The following is a 13,983-nucleotide window of genomic DNA, read 5'->3' as shown; positions in this document are numbered from 1 at the left end:
CGAGGGAAATTAGGGACAGCATAAAATCAAAAAAAAGGGCATATCAACTGGCAAAAAAAAGCACCAGACCGGAAGATTGGGGGCAGTACAGGATACAGCAAAAGAGGACAAAGGGATTAATCAGGAAGGGGAAAATAGAATACGAAAGTAAACTTGCAGCAAACATAAAGACAGACTGCAAAAGCTTTTATCGGTATATCAGGAGGAAAAGACTGGTAAAATCCCAAGTCGGTCCCTTGCAGTCCGATTCGGGAGAATATATAATGGAGAATAAGGAAATGGCAGACCAATTAAACTCATACTTTGGTTCTGTATTCACAAAGGAGGACACAAATAACCTCCCAGGAATATCGGCAAACATAGGGACTAATGAGAGGGAGGAGCTGACAGAAATTAGTATCTCTAGGGATATGGTGTTGGGTAAGTTGAGGGGACTGAAGGCCGACAAATCCCCGGGGCCTGATAAACTACATCCTAGGGTACTTAAGGAGGTGGCCCTGGAGATAGCAGATGCTCTAAGGATCATCTTCCGGAACTCCATTGACTCGGGAACAGTACCCGTGGATTGGAGGGTAGCTAATGTTACCCCAATATTTAAAAAGGGGGGTAGAGAGAAAGCAGGGAATTATAGACCAGTAAGCCTTACATCGGTTGTGGGCAAAATGCTAGAGTCCATTATTAAGGATAAAATAGCGGAGCACTTGACAAATGGGGAAAGGATCGGACAGAGTCAACATGGATTTACAAAGGGTAAATCGTGTTTGACTAATCTGCTGGAATTTTTTGAGGAAGTAACTGGTAAAATAGATGGGGGAGAGCCAGTGGATGTGGTGTACCTTGACTTCCAGAAAGCCTTCGATAAGGTTCCACACAAAAGATTATCATGCAAAATTAAGGCTCATGGGATTGGGGGCAAAGTATTAACGTGGATAGAGAACTGGCTGGCGGATAGAAAACAGAGAGTTGGAATAAACGGCTCGTTTTCGGAGTGGCAGGCAGTGACCAGCGGGGTGCCGCAAGGATCTGTCCTGGGACCCCAGCTGTTCACAATATATATAAATGATCTGGATCAGGGAATTGGATGCAATATTTCCAAATTCGCTGACGACACTAAACTAGGAGGAGGGGTGGGCTCTGATGAGGATGTCAGGAGGCTACAGTGCGATTTGGACAGGTTGGGGGAATGGGCGGATACATGGCAGATGCACTATAATGTGGATAAATGCGAGGTTATCCACTTTGGGGGTAAAAACAGGAGGGTAGATTATTATCTAAATGGCAATAGATTGGGAGATGGGGAAGTGCAGAGGGACCTGGGTGTTCTTGTGCACCAGTCACTGAAGGAGAGCATGCAGGTGCAACAGGCGATTAAGAAGGCAAATGGTATGTTGGCCTTCATATCAAGGGGGTTCGAGTATAGGAATAGGGATACCTTACTACAGCTGTACAAGGTGCTGGTGAGACCGCATCTGGAGTATTGTGTACAGTTTTGGTCGCCCCATCTGCGGAAGGATGTTCTTGCCATGGAAAGAGTGCAACGGCGATTCACCAGGCTGATACCTGGAATGGCGGGAATGACCTACGAAGAGAGATTAAATAGTTTGGGCTTGTACTCACTGGAGTTTAGAAGATTGAGAGGGGATCTCATCGAAACATATAAAATTATGGCAGGCCTGGACAGGCTGAATTCAGAGAGAATGTTTCCAATGGCCGGGGAGCACAGAACCAGGGGCCACAGTCTAAAAATAGCGGGCAAATCATTTAAAACAGAGATGAGGAAAAATTTCTTCACTCAAAGAGTGGTGAGCCTGTGGAATTCCCTGCCACAGAGGGCTGTGAAGGCTAATTCAATAAATATTTTCAAGAGAGAATTGGATATATTTCTGAAGGCTAAGGGGATTAAGGGTTACGGAGAAAAGGCGGGGACGGGGTACTGAACTGGTAAGATCAGCTATGATCTCAGACGAAGATCAGCCATGATCTCATTGAATGGCGGAGCAGGCTCGAAGGGCCGAATGGCCTACTCCTGTTCCTATCTCTATGTTTCTATGTTTTCTATGCTTTGGATTGCTTCCTAATTAAAGGATGCTAGTTCAGATTTCCAGCATCCGCAGTACTTTGCTTTTGTAAAGGATGCTATTATTCTTCTGAGTGTCCACTGACACCACTGTGTCAGCCAATGAGTCGGAGGTGGGGCGGGACTTACAACAGAATTTACAGCAAACAACTCCCCCAATTATACAGCGCCTTTAATGAAGTAAAATGTCCCAAAGTGCTTCACAGGCACATTAGCAAACAAAATTTGACACGAAGCCACAGAAGGAGATATTAGGACAGATGATCAAAAGTTCGGTCAAAGACCAGCCACATAAATACTGTGCCAACAAGAGCAGGTCAGAGGCTAGGTATTCTGCGGCGAGTGTCTCACCTCCTGACTCCCCAAAGCCTTTCCACCATCTACAAGGCACAAGTCAGGAGTGTGATGGAATACTCTCCACTTGCCTGGATGAGTGCAGCTCCAACAACACTCAAGAAGCTCAACACCATCCAGGCCAAAGCAGCCCGCTTGATGGGATACCCCATTCACCACCTTAAACATTCACTCCCTCCACCACCGGCGCACCGTGGCTGCAGTGTGTACCATCTACAAGATGCACTGCAGCAACTCGCCAAGGCTTCTTTGGCAGCACCTACCAAACCCGCGACCTCTTCCACCTAGACGGACAAGGGCAGCAGGCGCATGGGAACACCACCACCTCCAAGTCACACACCATCCTGACTTGGAAGTATATCGCCGTTCCTTCATCGTCGCTGAGTCAAAATCCTGGAACTCGTTCCCTAACAGCACTGTGGGAGCACCTTCACCACACGGACTGCAGCGGTACAAGAAGGCGGCTCACCACCACCATCTCGAGGGCAGCTAGGGATGGGCAATAAATGCTGGCCTTGCCCGCAACGCCCACATCCCATGAATGAATAAAAATAAAACTTCCAATATTTCACGTGTTGACATGTAGGCCCCGATTTTAACCGCTGCCACCTGGCGGAAAACCGGGAAGGGGTCAGTTACCCCCACCGACCCTGCTTCCTTCCCAGTGTGTCCCCATATTAACCTCTTTTGAGCAGGCGAGTAGGACACCCGCAGGAAAGAAGTGGAGTGCTCTTTCAAATACGCAGGTTGGGTCCAATGATGTCACCAGGACTCGATCTGCAATATCAGCCGAAGCAAGTGAGAAGTGTCAGCTGGGGTGCTCCTCCGGGCCTCACAAGGAAGCCTTGGGCCTCTCTTGAACTGAGCTACCCCCACTCCCCCTGATCACAGTATGACCCCCTCCCCCCGTTCGGCGTATGACCCCCTCCCCCCGATCGGGGTCTGACCCCTCCCCCCCCGATCAGGGTATGACCCCTCCCCCCCGATCGCGGTATAACCCCTCCCCCCCCGATCGCGGTATGACCCCTCCCCCCACTGATCGCGGTATGACCCCCTCCCCCCCCTGATCGCGGTATGACCCCTCCCCCCCCGATCGCGGTTCCCTCAGTACTGCCCCTCTGACAGTGCAGCGCTCCCTCAGTACTGCCCCTCCGACAGTGCAGCGCTCCCTCAGTACTGCCCCTCCAACAGTGCGGCACTCCCTCAGTACTGCCCCTCCGACAGTGCGGCACTCCCTCAGTACTGCCCCTCCGACAGTGCGGCACTCCCTCTGTACTGCCCCTCTGACAGTGCAGCGCTCCCTCAGTGCTGCCCCTCCGACAGTGCAGCGCTCCCTCAGTACTGCCCCTCCGACAGTGCGGTGCTCCCTCAGTACTGCCCCTCCAACAGTGCAGCGCTCCCTCGGTGCTGCCCCTCCAACAGTGCAGCGCTCCCTCAGTACTGTCCCTCCGACAGTGCAGCGCTCCCTCAGTACCGCCCCTCCGACAGTGCAGCGCTCCCTCAGTGCTGCCCCTCCGACAGTGCAGCGCTCCTTCAGTACTGTCCCTCCGACAGTGCAGCGCTCCCTCAGTACTGCCCCTCCGACAGTGCGGCACTCCCTCAGTACTGCCCCTCCGACAGTGCAGCGCTCCCTCAGTACTGCCCCTCCGACAGTGCGGCACTCCCTCAGTACTGCCCCTCCGACAGTGCAGCGCTCCCTCAGTACTGCCCCTCCAACAGTGCGGTGCTCCCTCAGTACTGCCCCTCCGACAGTGCAGCGCTCCCTCAGTACTGCCCCTCCGACAGTGCAGTGCTCCCTCAGTACTGCCCCTCCGACAGTGCGGCGCTCCCTCAGTACTGTCCCTCCGACAGTGCAGCGCTCCCTCAGTACTGCCCCTCCGACAGTGCGGCACTCCCTCAGTACTGCCCCTCCGACAGTGCGGCGCTCCTTCAGTACTGTCCCTCCGACAGTGCAGCACTCCCTCAGTACTGCCCCTCCGACAGTGCAGCACTCCCTCAGTACTGCCCCTCCGACAGTGCAGCGCTCCCTCAGTACTGCCCCTCCGACAGTGCGGCGCTCCCTCAGTACTGCCCCTCCGACAGTGTGGCACTCCCTCAATACTGCCCCTCCGACAGTGCAGCGCTCCCTCAGTACCGCCCCTCCGACAGTGCAGCGCTCCCTCAGTACTGCCCCTCCGACAGTGCAGCGCTCTCTCAGTACTGCCCCTCCGACAGTGCGGTGCTCCCTCAGTACTGCCCCTCCGACAGTGCGGCGCTCCCTCAGTACTGCCTCTCCGACAGTGCGGCGCTCCCTCAGTACTGTCCCTCCGACAGTGCAGCGCTCCCTCAGTACTGCCCCTCCGACAGTGCGGCACTCCCTCAGTACTGCCCCTCCGACAGTGCGGCGCTCCCTCAGTACTGTCCCTCCGACAGTGCAGCACTCCCTCAGTACTGCCCCTCCGACAGTGCAGCACTCCCTCAGTACTGCCCCTCCGACAGTGCGGCACTCCCTCAGTACTGACCCTCCGACAGTGCAGCACTCCCTCAGTACTGACCCTCCGACAGTGCGGCGCTCCCTCAGTACCGCCCCTCCGACAGTGCAGCGCTCCCTCAGTGCTGCCCCTCCGACAGTGCAGCGCTCCTTCAGTACTGTCCCTCCGACAGTGCAGCGCTCCCTCAGTACTGCCCCTCCGACAGTGCGGCACTCCCTCAGTACTGCCCCTCCGACAGTGCAGCGCTCCCTCAGTACTGCCCCTCCGACAGTGCGGCACTCCCTCAGTACTGCCCCTCCGACAGTGCAGCGCTCCCTCAGTACTGCCCCTCCAACAGTGCGGTGCTCCCTCAGTACTGCCCCTCCGACAGTGCAGCGCTCCCTCAGTACTGCCCCTCCGACAGTGCAGTGCTCCCTCAGTAGTGCCCCTCCGACAGTGCGGCGCTCCCTCAGTACTGTCCCTCCGACAGTGCAGCGCTCCCTCAGTACTGCCCCTCCGACAGTGCGGCACTCCCTCAGTACTGCCCCTCCGACAGTGCGGCGCTCCTTCAGTACTGTCCCTCCGACAGTGCAGCACTCCCTCAGTACTGCCCCTCCGACAGTGCAGCACTCCCTCAGTACTGCCCCTCCGACAGTGCAGCGCTCCCTCAGTACTGCCCCTCCGACAGTGCGGCGCTCCCTCAGTACTGCCCCTCCGACAGTGTGGCACTCCCTCCATACTGCCCCTCCGACAGTGCAGCGCTCCCTCAGTACTGCCCCTCCGACAGTGCAGCGCTCCCTCAGTACTGCCCCTCCGACAGTGCAGCGCTCTCTCAGTACTGCCCCTCCGACAGTGCGGCGCTCCCTCAGTACTGCCCCTCCGACAGTGCGGCACTCCCTCAGTACTGCCTCTCCGACAGTGCGGCGCTCCCTCAGTACTGTCCCTCCGACAGTGCAGCGCTCCCTCATTACTGCCCCTCCGACAGTGCGGCACTCCCTCAGTACTGCCCCTCCGACAGTGCGGCGCTCCCTCAGTACTGTCCCTCCGACAGTGCAGCACTCCCTCAGTACTGCCCCTCCGACAGTGCAGCACTCCCTCAGTACTGCCCCTCCGACAGTGCAGCGCTCCCTCAGTACTGCCCCTCCGACAGTGCGGCACTCCCTCAGTACTGACCCTCCGACAGTGCAGCACTCCCTCAGTACTGACCCTCCGACAGTGCGGCGCTCCCTCAGTACTGGCCCTCCGACAGTGCGGCGCTGCCTCAGTACTGACCCTCCGACAGTGCGGCGCTCCCTCAGTACTGACCCTCCGACAGTGCAGCGCTCCCTCAGTACTGCCCCTCCGATAGTGCGGCGCTCCCTCAGTACTGACCCTCCGACAGTGCGGCGCTCCCTCAGTACTGACCCTCCAACAGTGCGGCACTCCCTCAGTACTGCCCCTCTGACAGTGCAGCACTCCCTCAGTACTGCCCCTCCGACAGTGTGGCGCTCCCTCAGTACTGCCCCTCCCACAGTGCAGCGCTCCCTCAGTACTGCCCCTCTGACAGTGCGGCGCTCCCTCAGTACTGCCCCTCCCACAGTGCGGCAGTCCCTCAGTACTGCCCCTCCAACAGTGCAGCGCTCCCTCAGTATTGCCCCTCCAACAGTGCAGCGCTCCCTCAGTACTGCCCCTCCCACAGTGCGGCGCTCCCTCAGTACTGCCCCTCCGACAGTGCAGCGCTCCCTCAGTGTAACGAGACGGGATTAATTAAAAATGTCCTAGTAAAGGATCCCCTTGGAATGAGTGACCATAACATGGTTGAATTCCATATTCAATTAGAGGGTGAGAAGGTTGGATCTCAAACAAGCGTGCTAAGCTTGAATAAAGGAGACTATGAAGGTATGAGAGCGGAATTGAGTAGAGTGGATTGGGAAAATAGATTAAAGGGTAAGACGATACATGGTCAGTGGTGTACATTCAAGGAGTTATTTTGCAACTTCCAAAAAATTTTTATTCCACTGAGAAGAAAAGGGTATAAAAGAAAAGACAGCCATCCGTGGCTCAGTAAAGAAATTAAGGATAGTATTCGACTAAAAACAAGGGCATATAAGGTAGCCAAATCTAGTGGGAGGATAGAGGATTGGGAAAACTTTAAAAGACAGCAAAAAATAACAAAAAGATTGATTAAGAAAGGGAAGATAGATTATGAAAGTAAATTAGCAAAAAATATAAAAACAGATAGTAAGAGTTATATAAAAAGAAAAAGGGTGGCTAAAGTAAATGTTGGTCCCTTAGAGGATGAGACCGGGAAATTAATGGTGGGAAATATGGAGATGGCAAAAGCACTGAATGAATATTTTACATCAGTCTTTACAGTAGAAGACACTAAGAATATCCCAACACTGGACAAACAGGGGGCTAAAGGGGGGGAGGAGCTAAACACGATCAAAATCACTAAGGAAGTGGTACTCGGTAAAATAATGGGACTCAAGGCGGATAAATCACCTGGACCTGATGGCTTACATCCTAGGGTCTTAGTCATAGAGTCATAGAGTTTTACAGCACAGAAAGAGGCCCTTCGGCCCATCGTGTCTGCGCCGCCCATCCATCCCTGTCCAGTCTAATCCCATTTTCCAGCATTTGGTCCATAGCCTTGTATGCAATGGCATTTCAAGTGCTCATCCAAATGCTTCTTGAATGTTGTGAGGGTTCCTGCCTCTACCACCCTTTCAGGCATTGAGTTCCACATTCCAACCACCCTCTGGGTGAAAAAGTTCCTCCTCAAATCCCCTCTAAATCTCCTGCCCCTTACCCTGAATCTATGCCCCCTTGTTATTGACCCCCCTACTAAGGGGAAAAGTTCCTCTTTATCTACCCTATCTATGCCCCTCATCATTTTGTACACCTCAATCAGGTCCCCCCTCAGCCTTCTTTGCTCCAAGGAAAACAACCCCAGCCTGTCCAGCCTCTCTTCATAGCTGAGGCGCTCCATCCCAGGTAACATCCTGGTGAATCTTCTCTGCACCCTCTCCAAAGCAATCACATCCTTCCTATAGTGAGGCGACCAGAACTGCACACAGTACTCCAGCTGTGGCCTCACCAGCGTTTTGTACAGCTCCATCATAACCTCCCTGCTCTTATATTCTATGCCTCGGCTAATGAAGGCAAGTATCCCATATGCCTTTTTAACCACCTTATCTACCTGTTCCGCTGCCTTCAGGGATCTATGTACATGTACACCAAGGTCCCTCTGACCCTCTGTACTTCCTAGGGTCCTACCACTCATTGTGTATTCCCTTGCCTTATTTGTCCGTCCAAAATGCATCACCTCGCACTTTTCAGGGTTAAATTCCATTTGCCACTTTTCCGCCCATCTGACGAACCCGTTTATATCGTCCTGTAGCCTGAGGCTTTCCTGCTCACAATTTACCACCCCACCAATTTTCGTGTCATCTGCGAACTTACTGATCATACCTTTTACATTCTCATCCAAATCATTTATGTAGATCACAAACAACAAGGGACCCAGCACCGATCCCTGAGGTACCCCACTGGACACAGGCTTCCAGTCACAAAAGCAACCTTCGACCATCACCCTCTGCCTCCTGCCACTCAGCCAGTTTAGGATCCAACGCGCCAAGGCACCCTGGATCCCATGGGCTCTTACCTTCTTGACCAGTCTCCTATGCGGGACTTTGTCAAAAGCTTTACTGAAGTCCATGTAAACCACATCCACAGCATTTCCCTCATCCACCCCCCTAGTCACCCCCTCGAAAAATTCAATCAGATTTGTCAGACATGATTTACCCTTGACAAAGCCATGCTGACTATCCCCGATTAATCCTTGCCTCTCCAAGTGGAGACTAATTTTGTCCCTCAGAATTTTTTCCAATAATTTCCCTACCACAGATGTTAGGCTCACTGGCCTGTAATTCCCTGGTTTATCCCTGCTACCCTTCTTGAATAATGGTACTACGTTAGCTGTTCTCCAGTCCTCTGGTACATCCCCTGTGGCCAGAGAGGTTCTGAAAATTTGTGTCAGAGCCCCTGCAATCTCCTCCTTTGCCTCCCACAGCAGCCTGGGATACATCTCGTCCGGGCCTGGGGATTTATCCACTTTTTGGCCTGCTAAAACCGCTAGCACCTCCTCTTGAGCGAAGTGGCGGTAGGGATTGTGGATGCATTGGTAATAATTTTCCAAAACTCCCTGGACTCGGCAAAGGTCCCGGCAGACTGGAAAACTGCTAATGTAACACCCTTATTTAAAAAGGGCTGTAGACAGAAGGCTGGAAACTATAGACCGGTTAGCCTAACATCTGTGGTAGGTAAAATTTTGGAGTCCATTATTAAGGAGACAGTAACAGGACATTTGGATAATTATAATTTAATAGGACAAAGTCAGCATAGTTTTATGAAGGGGAAGTCATGTTTGACAAATTTGCTGGAGTTCTTTGAGGAAGTAACGTATAGGGTGGATAAAGGGGAACCAGTGGACGTAGTGTATTTAGACTTCCAAAAGGCATTTGACAAGGTGCCACACAAAAGATTATTGCTTAAGATAAAAAATCACAGGATTGGGGGTAATATTCTGGCATGGATAGAGGATTGGCTATCCAACAGAAGGCAGAGAGTTGGGATAAATGGTTCATTCTCAGACTGGCAATCAGTAACTAGTGGTGTTCCGCAGGGGTCAGTGCTGGGTCCCCAACTCTTTGCAATCTGTATTAACGATTTGGAGGAGGGGACCGAGTGTAACATATCAAAGTTTGCAGATGATACTAAGATGGGAGGGAAAGTAGTGAGTGAGGAGGACATAAAAACCCTGCAAGGGGACATCGACAGGCTAAGTAAGTGGGCAGAGATTTGGCAGATGGAAAACAATACTGGAAAGTGTGAGGTTATGCACTTTGGCAGGAAAAATCGTAGAGCAAGTTATTATCTTAATGGCAAGAAACTGGAAAGTACTGAAGTACAAAGGGATCTGGGGGTCCTGGTGCACAAAACTCAAAAGGTTAGTATGCAGGTGCAGCAAGTGATTAAGAAGGCCAATGGAATGTTGGCTTTCATTGCTAGGGGGATAGAATATAAAAATAGGGAGGTATTGCTTCAGTTGTACAAGGTATTGGTGAGGCCGCACCTGGAATACTGCGTACAGTTTTGGTGTCCATACTTAAAAAAGGACATACTTGCTCTCGAGTCAGTACAAAGAAGGTTCACTCGGTTAATCCCGGGGATGAGGGGATGGACATATGAGGAGAGGTTGAGTAGATTGGGACTCTACTCATTGGAGTTCAGAAGAATGAGAGGCGATCTTATTGAAACATATAAGATTGTGAAGGGGTCGGATCGGGTGGATGCGGGGAAGATGTTCCCGATGATGGGTGAAACTAGAACTAGGGGGCATAGTCTTAGAATAAGGGGCTGCTCTTTCAAAACTGAGATGAGGAGGAACTACTTCACTCAGAGGGTGGTAGGTCCATGGAATATGCTGCCCCAAAAAGCTGTAGAAGCTACATCATTACATAAATTTAAAACAGAAATAGACAGTTTCCTAGAAGTAAAGGGAATTAAGGGTTACGGGGAGCGGGCAGGAATTTGGACATGAGTCTAGGTTCGGATCGGTCATGGCCCTGTGGGTAGCGGAGCGGGCCCAGGGGCCGTGTAGCCTGATCCTGCTCCTATTTCGTGTGTCTAATTCTGTTAGATTCAGGAGATGGTTCTGTGATAGTGGATTGGCGGTTAGGATCAGATCAGCCATGATCTTATTAAATGGCGGAGCAGGCTCGAGGGGCTAATTGGCCTACTCCTGCTCCTATTTCTTATGTTCTTATGTTCTTATGTACTGTCCCTCCGACAGTGCAGCACTCCCTCAGTACTGCCCCCCCTCAGTACTGCCCCTCCCACAGTGCAGCAGTCCCTCAGTACTGCCCCTCCGACAGTACAGCACTCCCTCAGTACTGCCCCTCCGACAGTGCAGCGCTCCCTCAGTACTGACCCTCCGACAGTGCGGCACTCCCTCAGTACTGCCCCTCCGACAGTGCGGCACTCCCTCAGTACTGCCCCTCCGACAGTGCAGCGCTCCCTCAGTACTGCCCCTCCCACAGTGCAGCACTCCCTCAGTACTGCCCCTCCGACAGTGCAGCGCTCCCTCAGTACTGCCCCTCCGACAGTGGTTCACCACAGAGGAAGCTGCCATTGGAGAATGATTTTAGAGAGTAATTAATTAATTACCATTGCTTGAGTAAGTAATAGAGTAATCAACAGAGTAATTAAAATAGATTAATCAATAGAGTAATTAAGATAGAGTAATCAGTCGATAGATAATCAATAGATGGAGTGATTCATAGAATAAATCATGAATTATTCACCAGTGGCTTGGCGCCATTTCTGGCGGCGGCCGCTTTGACCCGGGCCGGGCCCGGGGCCGGGATTGTGTCTCCGGGGGCCGGGATTGTGTCGCCGGGGTCTCCCCGGGGGGTCGGGGCCTGGATTGTGTATCCGGGAGCGCCGGGCGCGCCAGACATTGATCAGAGACCGGCTCTCACCCCCCGCCCGCCCACAGGCACCCGGCCCCGGCTGACCCGGGGAGACCCCGACCCTCAGTTTCTGGCGGGAGAGACAAGAGAGAGTGAGTGTGAGGGGGAGGTAGTGTGAGAAAGGGAGAAAGAGTGAATGTGAGGGGGAGGGAGTGTGAGAAAGGGAGAAAGAGTGAATGTGAGGGGGAGGGAGTGTGAGAAAGGGAGAAAGAGTGAATGTGAGGGGGAGGGAGTGTGAGAAAGGGAGAAAGAGTGAATGTGAGGGGGAGGGAGTGTGAGAAAGGGAGAAAGAGTGAATGTGAGGGGGAGGGAGTGAGCGAATGTGAGGGTGGGAGAGAGTGAGCGAATGTGAGGGTGGGAGAGAGTGAGCGAATGTGAGGGGGGGAGAGAGTGAGCGAATGTGAGGGAGGGAGTGAGTGAATGTGAGGGGGAGGGAGTGAGTGAATGTGAGGGGGAGGGAGTGTGAGAAAGGGAGAAAGAGTGAATGTGAGGGGGAGGGAGTGAGTGAATGTGAGGGGGAGGGAGTGAGTGAATGTGAGGGGGAGGGAGTGAGCGAATGTGAGGGGGAGAGAGTGAGCGAATGTGAGGGTGGGAGAGAGTGAGCGAATGTGAGGGGGGGAGAGAGTGAGCGAATGTGAGGGAGGGAGTGAGTGAATGTGAGGGGGAGGGAGTGAGTGAATGTGAGGGGGAGGGAATGAGTGAATGTGAGGGGGAGGGAGTGGGTGAGAGAGAGAGGGAGGGGGTGAGTGAGAGGGAGAGAGAGGGAGGGGGTGAGTGAGAGGGAGTTAGGGAGTGTGAGTGAGGGAGTGTGAGTGAGGGAGTGAGAGGGAGTGAGGGTGAGTGAGTGAGTGAGGGTGAGTGAGTGAGGGAGGGAGGGGAAGGGCGAGGGAGGGGGGGGGAGAGCGAGAGTGAGAGCGTTCGAGAGAGTGAGTGCACTGAATTCAGAAATTTGAATGACGACCAAAAACTCCCATACCTACTAGGGGAAGAGAGAAATTGTGTAACACTAGCGGCACACTATGTTACAGCTTGCCATAAACAGAGGGACAACCAGTAAATATAAGAAAAGAGTATATACAAATTATACGAATGTATATTTATACACTCGGATATATCTGTTTATACAATGTATGAATAGATCTGCGTTTATGTGTTCAACCATGAATGTTTTTCGATGCTTTGGCAACATAAGATGTACCTTATCATGCCAATAAAGCGATTTGAATTGAATTGAAAAAAGCGAGTGAGTGTGAGGGGGGAGCGAGTGAGTGTGAGGGGGGCGAGTGAGTGAGGGGGGCGAGTGAGTGTGAGGGGGGGGTGAGTGAGTGTGAGGGGGGGGCGAGTGAGTGTGAGGGGGGGGGCGAGTGAGTGTGAGGGGGGGCGAGTGAGTGAGGGGGGCGAGTGAGTGAGGGGGGCGAGTGAGTGTGAGGGGGGCGAGTGAGTGTGGGGGGGGGCAAGTGAGTGTGGGGGGGCGAGTGAGTGTGAGGGGGGTGAGTGTGAGGGAGGGAGAGAGTGTGAGTGGGAGGGAGAGAGAGTGCGGGAGGGGGTGGGAGAGAGGGAGGGGTTGTGAGAGGGAGGGGGTGGGTGGGAGGGGAGAGAGAGTGAGGGAGGGGGGTGAGAGAGAGAGAGAGAGTGAGGGAGGGAGGGAGTGAGGGGGTGGGTGGGAGAGAGAGTGAGGGAGGGGGTGGGTGGGAGAGAGAGAGTGAGGGAGGGGGTGGGTGGGGAGAGAGAGAGAGTGAGGGAGGGGGTGGGTGGGAGAGAGTGAGGGAGGGGTGGGTGGGTGGGAGAGAGAGAGTGAGGGAGGGGGTGGGTGGGAGAGAGAGAGTGAGGGAGGGGGTGGGTGGGAGAGAGAGAGAGTGAGGGAGGGGGTGGGTGGGAGGGAGAGAGAGTGAGTGAGGGGAGTGGGTGGGAGGGAGAGAGAGAGTGAGGGTGGAGAGGGGGTGGGTGGGAGGGAGAGAGAGAGAGTGAGGGAGTGGGGGAGAGGGAGAGAGAGTGAGCCTGGGTCTGTACATTGTCAATGGTAGGTTCATGGGAGAGACCTCCTAGGAAGATCGACCTATTGCTCACCTCTTGGCTGCAGCACCGTAGACTATATGATTACGGATTTGGACCCATCCTCTTTCAGAGCATTCACAGTCAAACCACAAACAACACTGTCAGACCACAGTCAAATTACTATGTATCTTAAAAAGACAGAAACAACCAACACAGAAACACAACCCAGTAAGCTGTACAACACCAAAAAATCGTACAGATGGGCCAAAAACAGCAGAAGGCAATTAGCAATCAATCAACTCAAGCTCTCTTGGACACCTTTCTGGAAAACATATACACTCACAATAAAGAAGGCGTAAACCGGGCAGTGAATAACCTAAATAATTTGGCAACAAGGTCAAACTTGAAAGCTCGCAAGAACAAACCCAAAACAAAAAACTATGAAAAATGGTTTGACCCAGATTGCCATAACATGAGGAAAAAACTTAAAAAAATATCAAACCAAAAACAGACAGCCAGAAAACGAGGAATTACGCCTTATTGTCAGACACTAACACAATACAGAAACACACTCAGAACCAAAAAAGAGCAG

At 52.9% G+C, this 13,983-nt stretch overlaps 1 protein-coding gene across 1 annotated transcript in view; it reads left to right on the top strand.

The window, feature by feature from the left end:
- Positions 1-11,021: 11,021 nt before the first annotated feature.
- LOC147123908 (coiled-coil domain-containing protein 152-like) overlaps positions 11,022-13,983 on the top strand; it is a 352,349-nt gene continuing 349,387 nt past the window's right edge. Inside the window, exon 1 of the mRNA XM_085964314.1 lies at positions 11,022-11,101. The gene's annotated coding sequence lies outside the window, so the exon portion shown is untranslated. The remainder of the gene's footprint in view (positions 11,102-13,983) is intronic.

The sequence above is a fragment of the Somniosus microcephalus genome, chromosome 1 (assembly GCF_052327205.1).
Source record: "Somniosus microcephalus isolate GS21.2 chromosome 1, FLI_Smic_1.0, whole genome shotgun sequence".
Taxonomy (NCBI): domain Eukaryota; kingdom Metazoa; phylum Chordata; class Chondrichthyes; order Squaliformes; family Somniosidae; genus Somniosus; species Somniosus microcephalus.
Note: the sequence above shows the minus strand (reverse complement) of the source record. Positions and strands in the feature narration are given on the sequence as shown.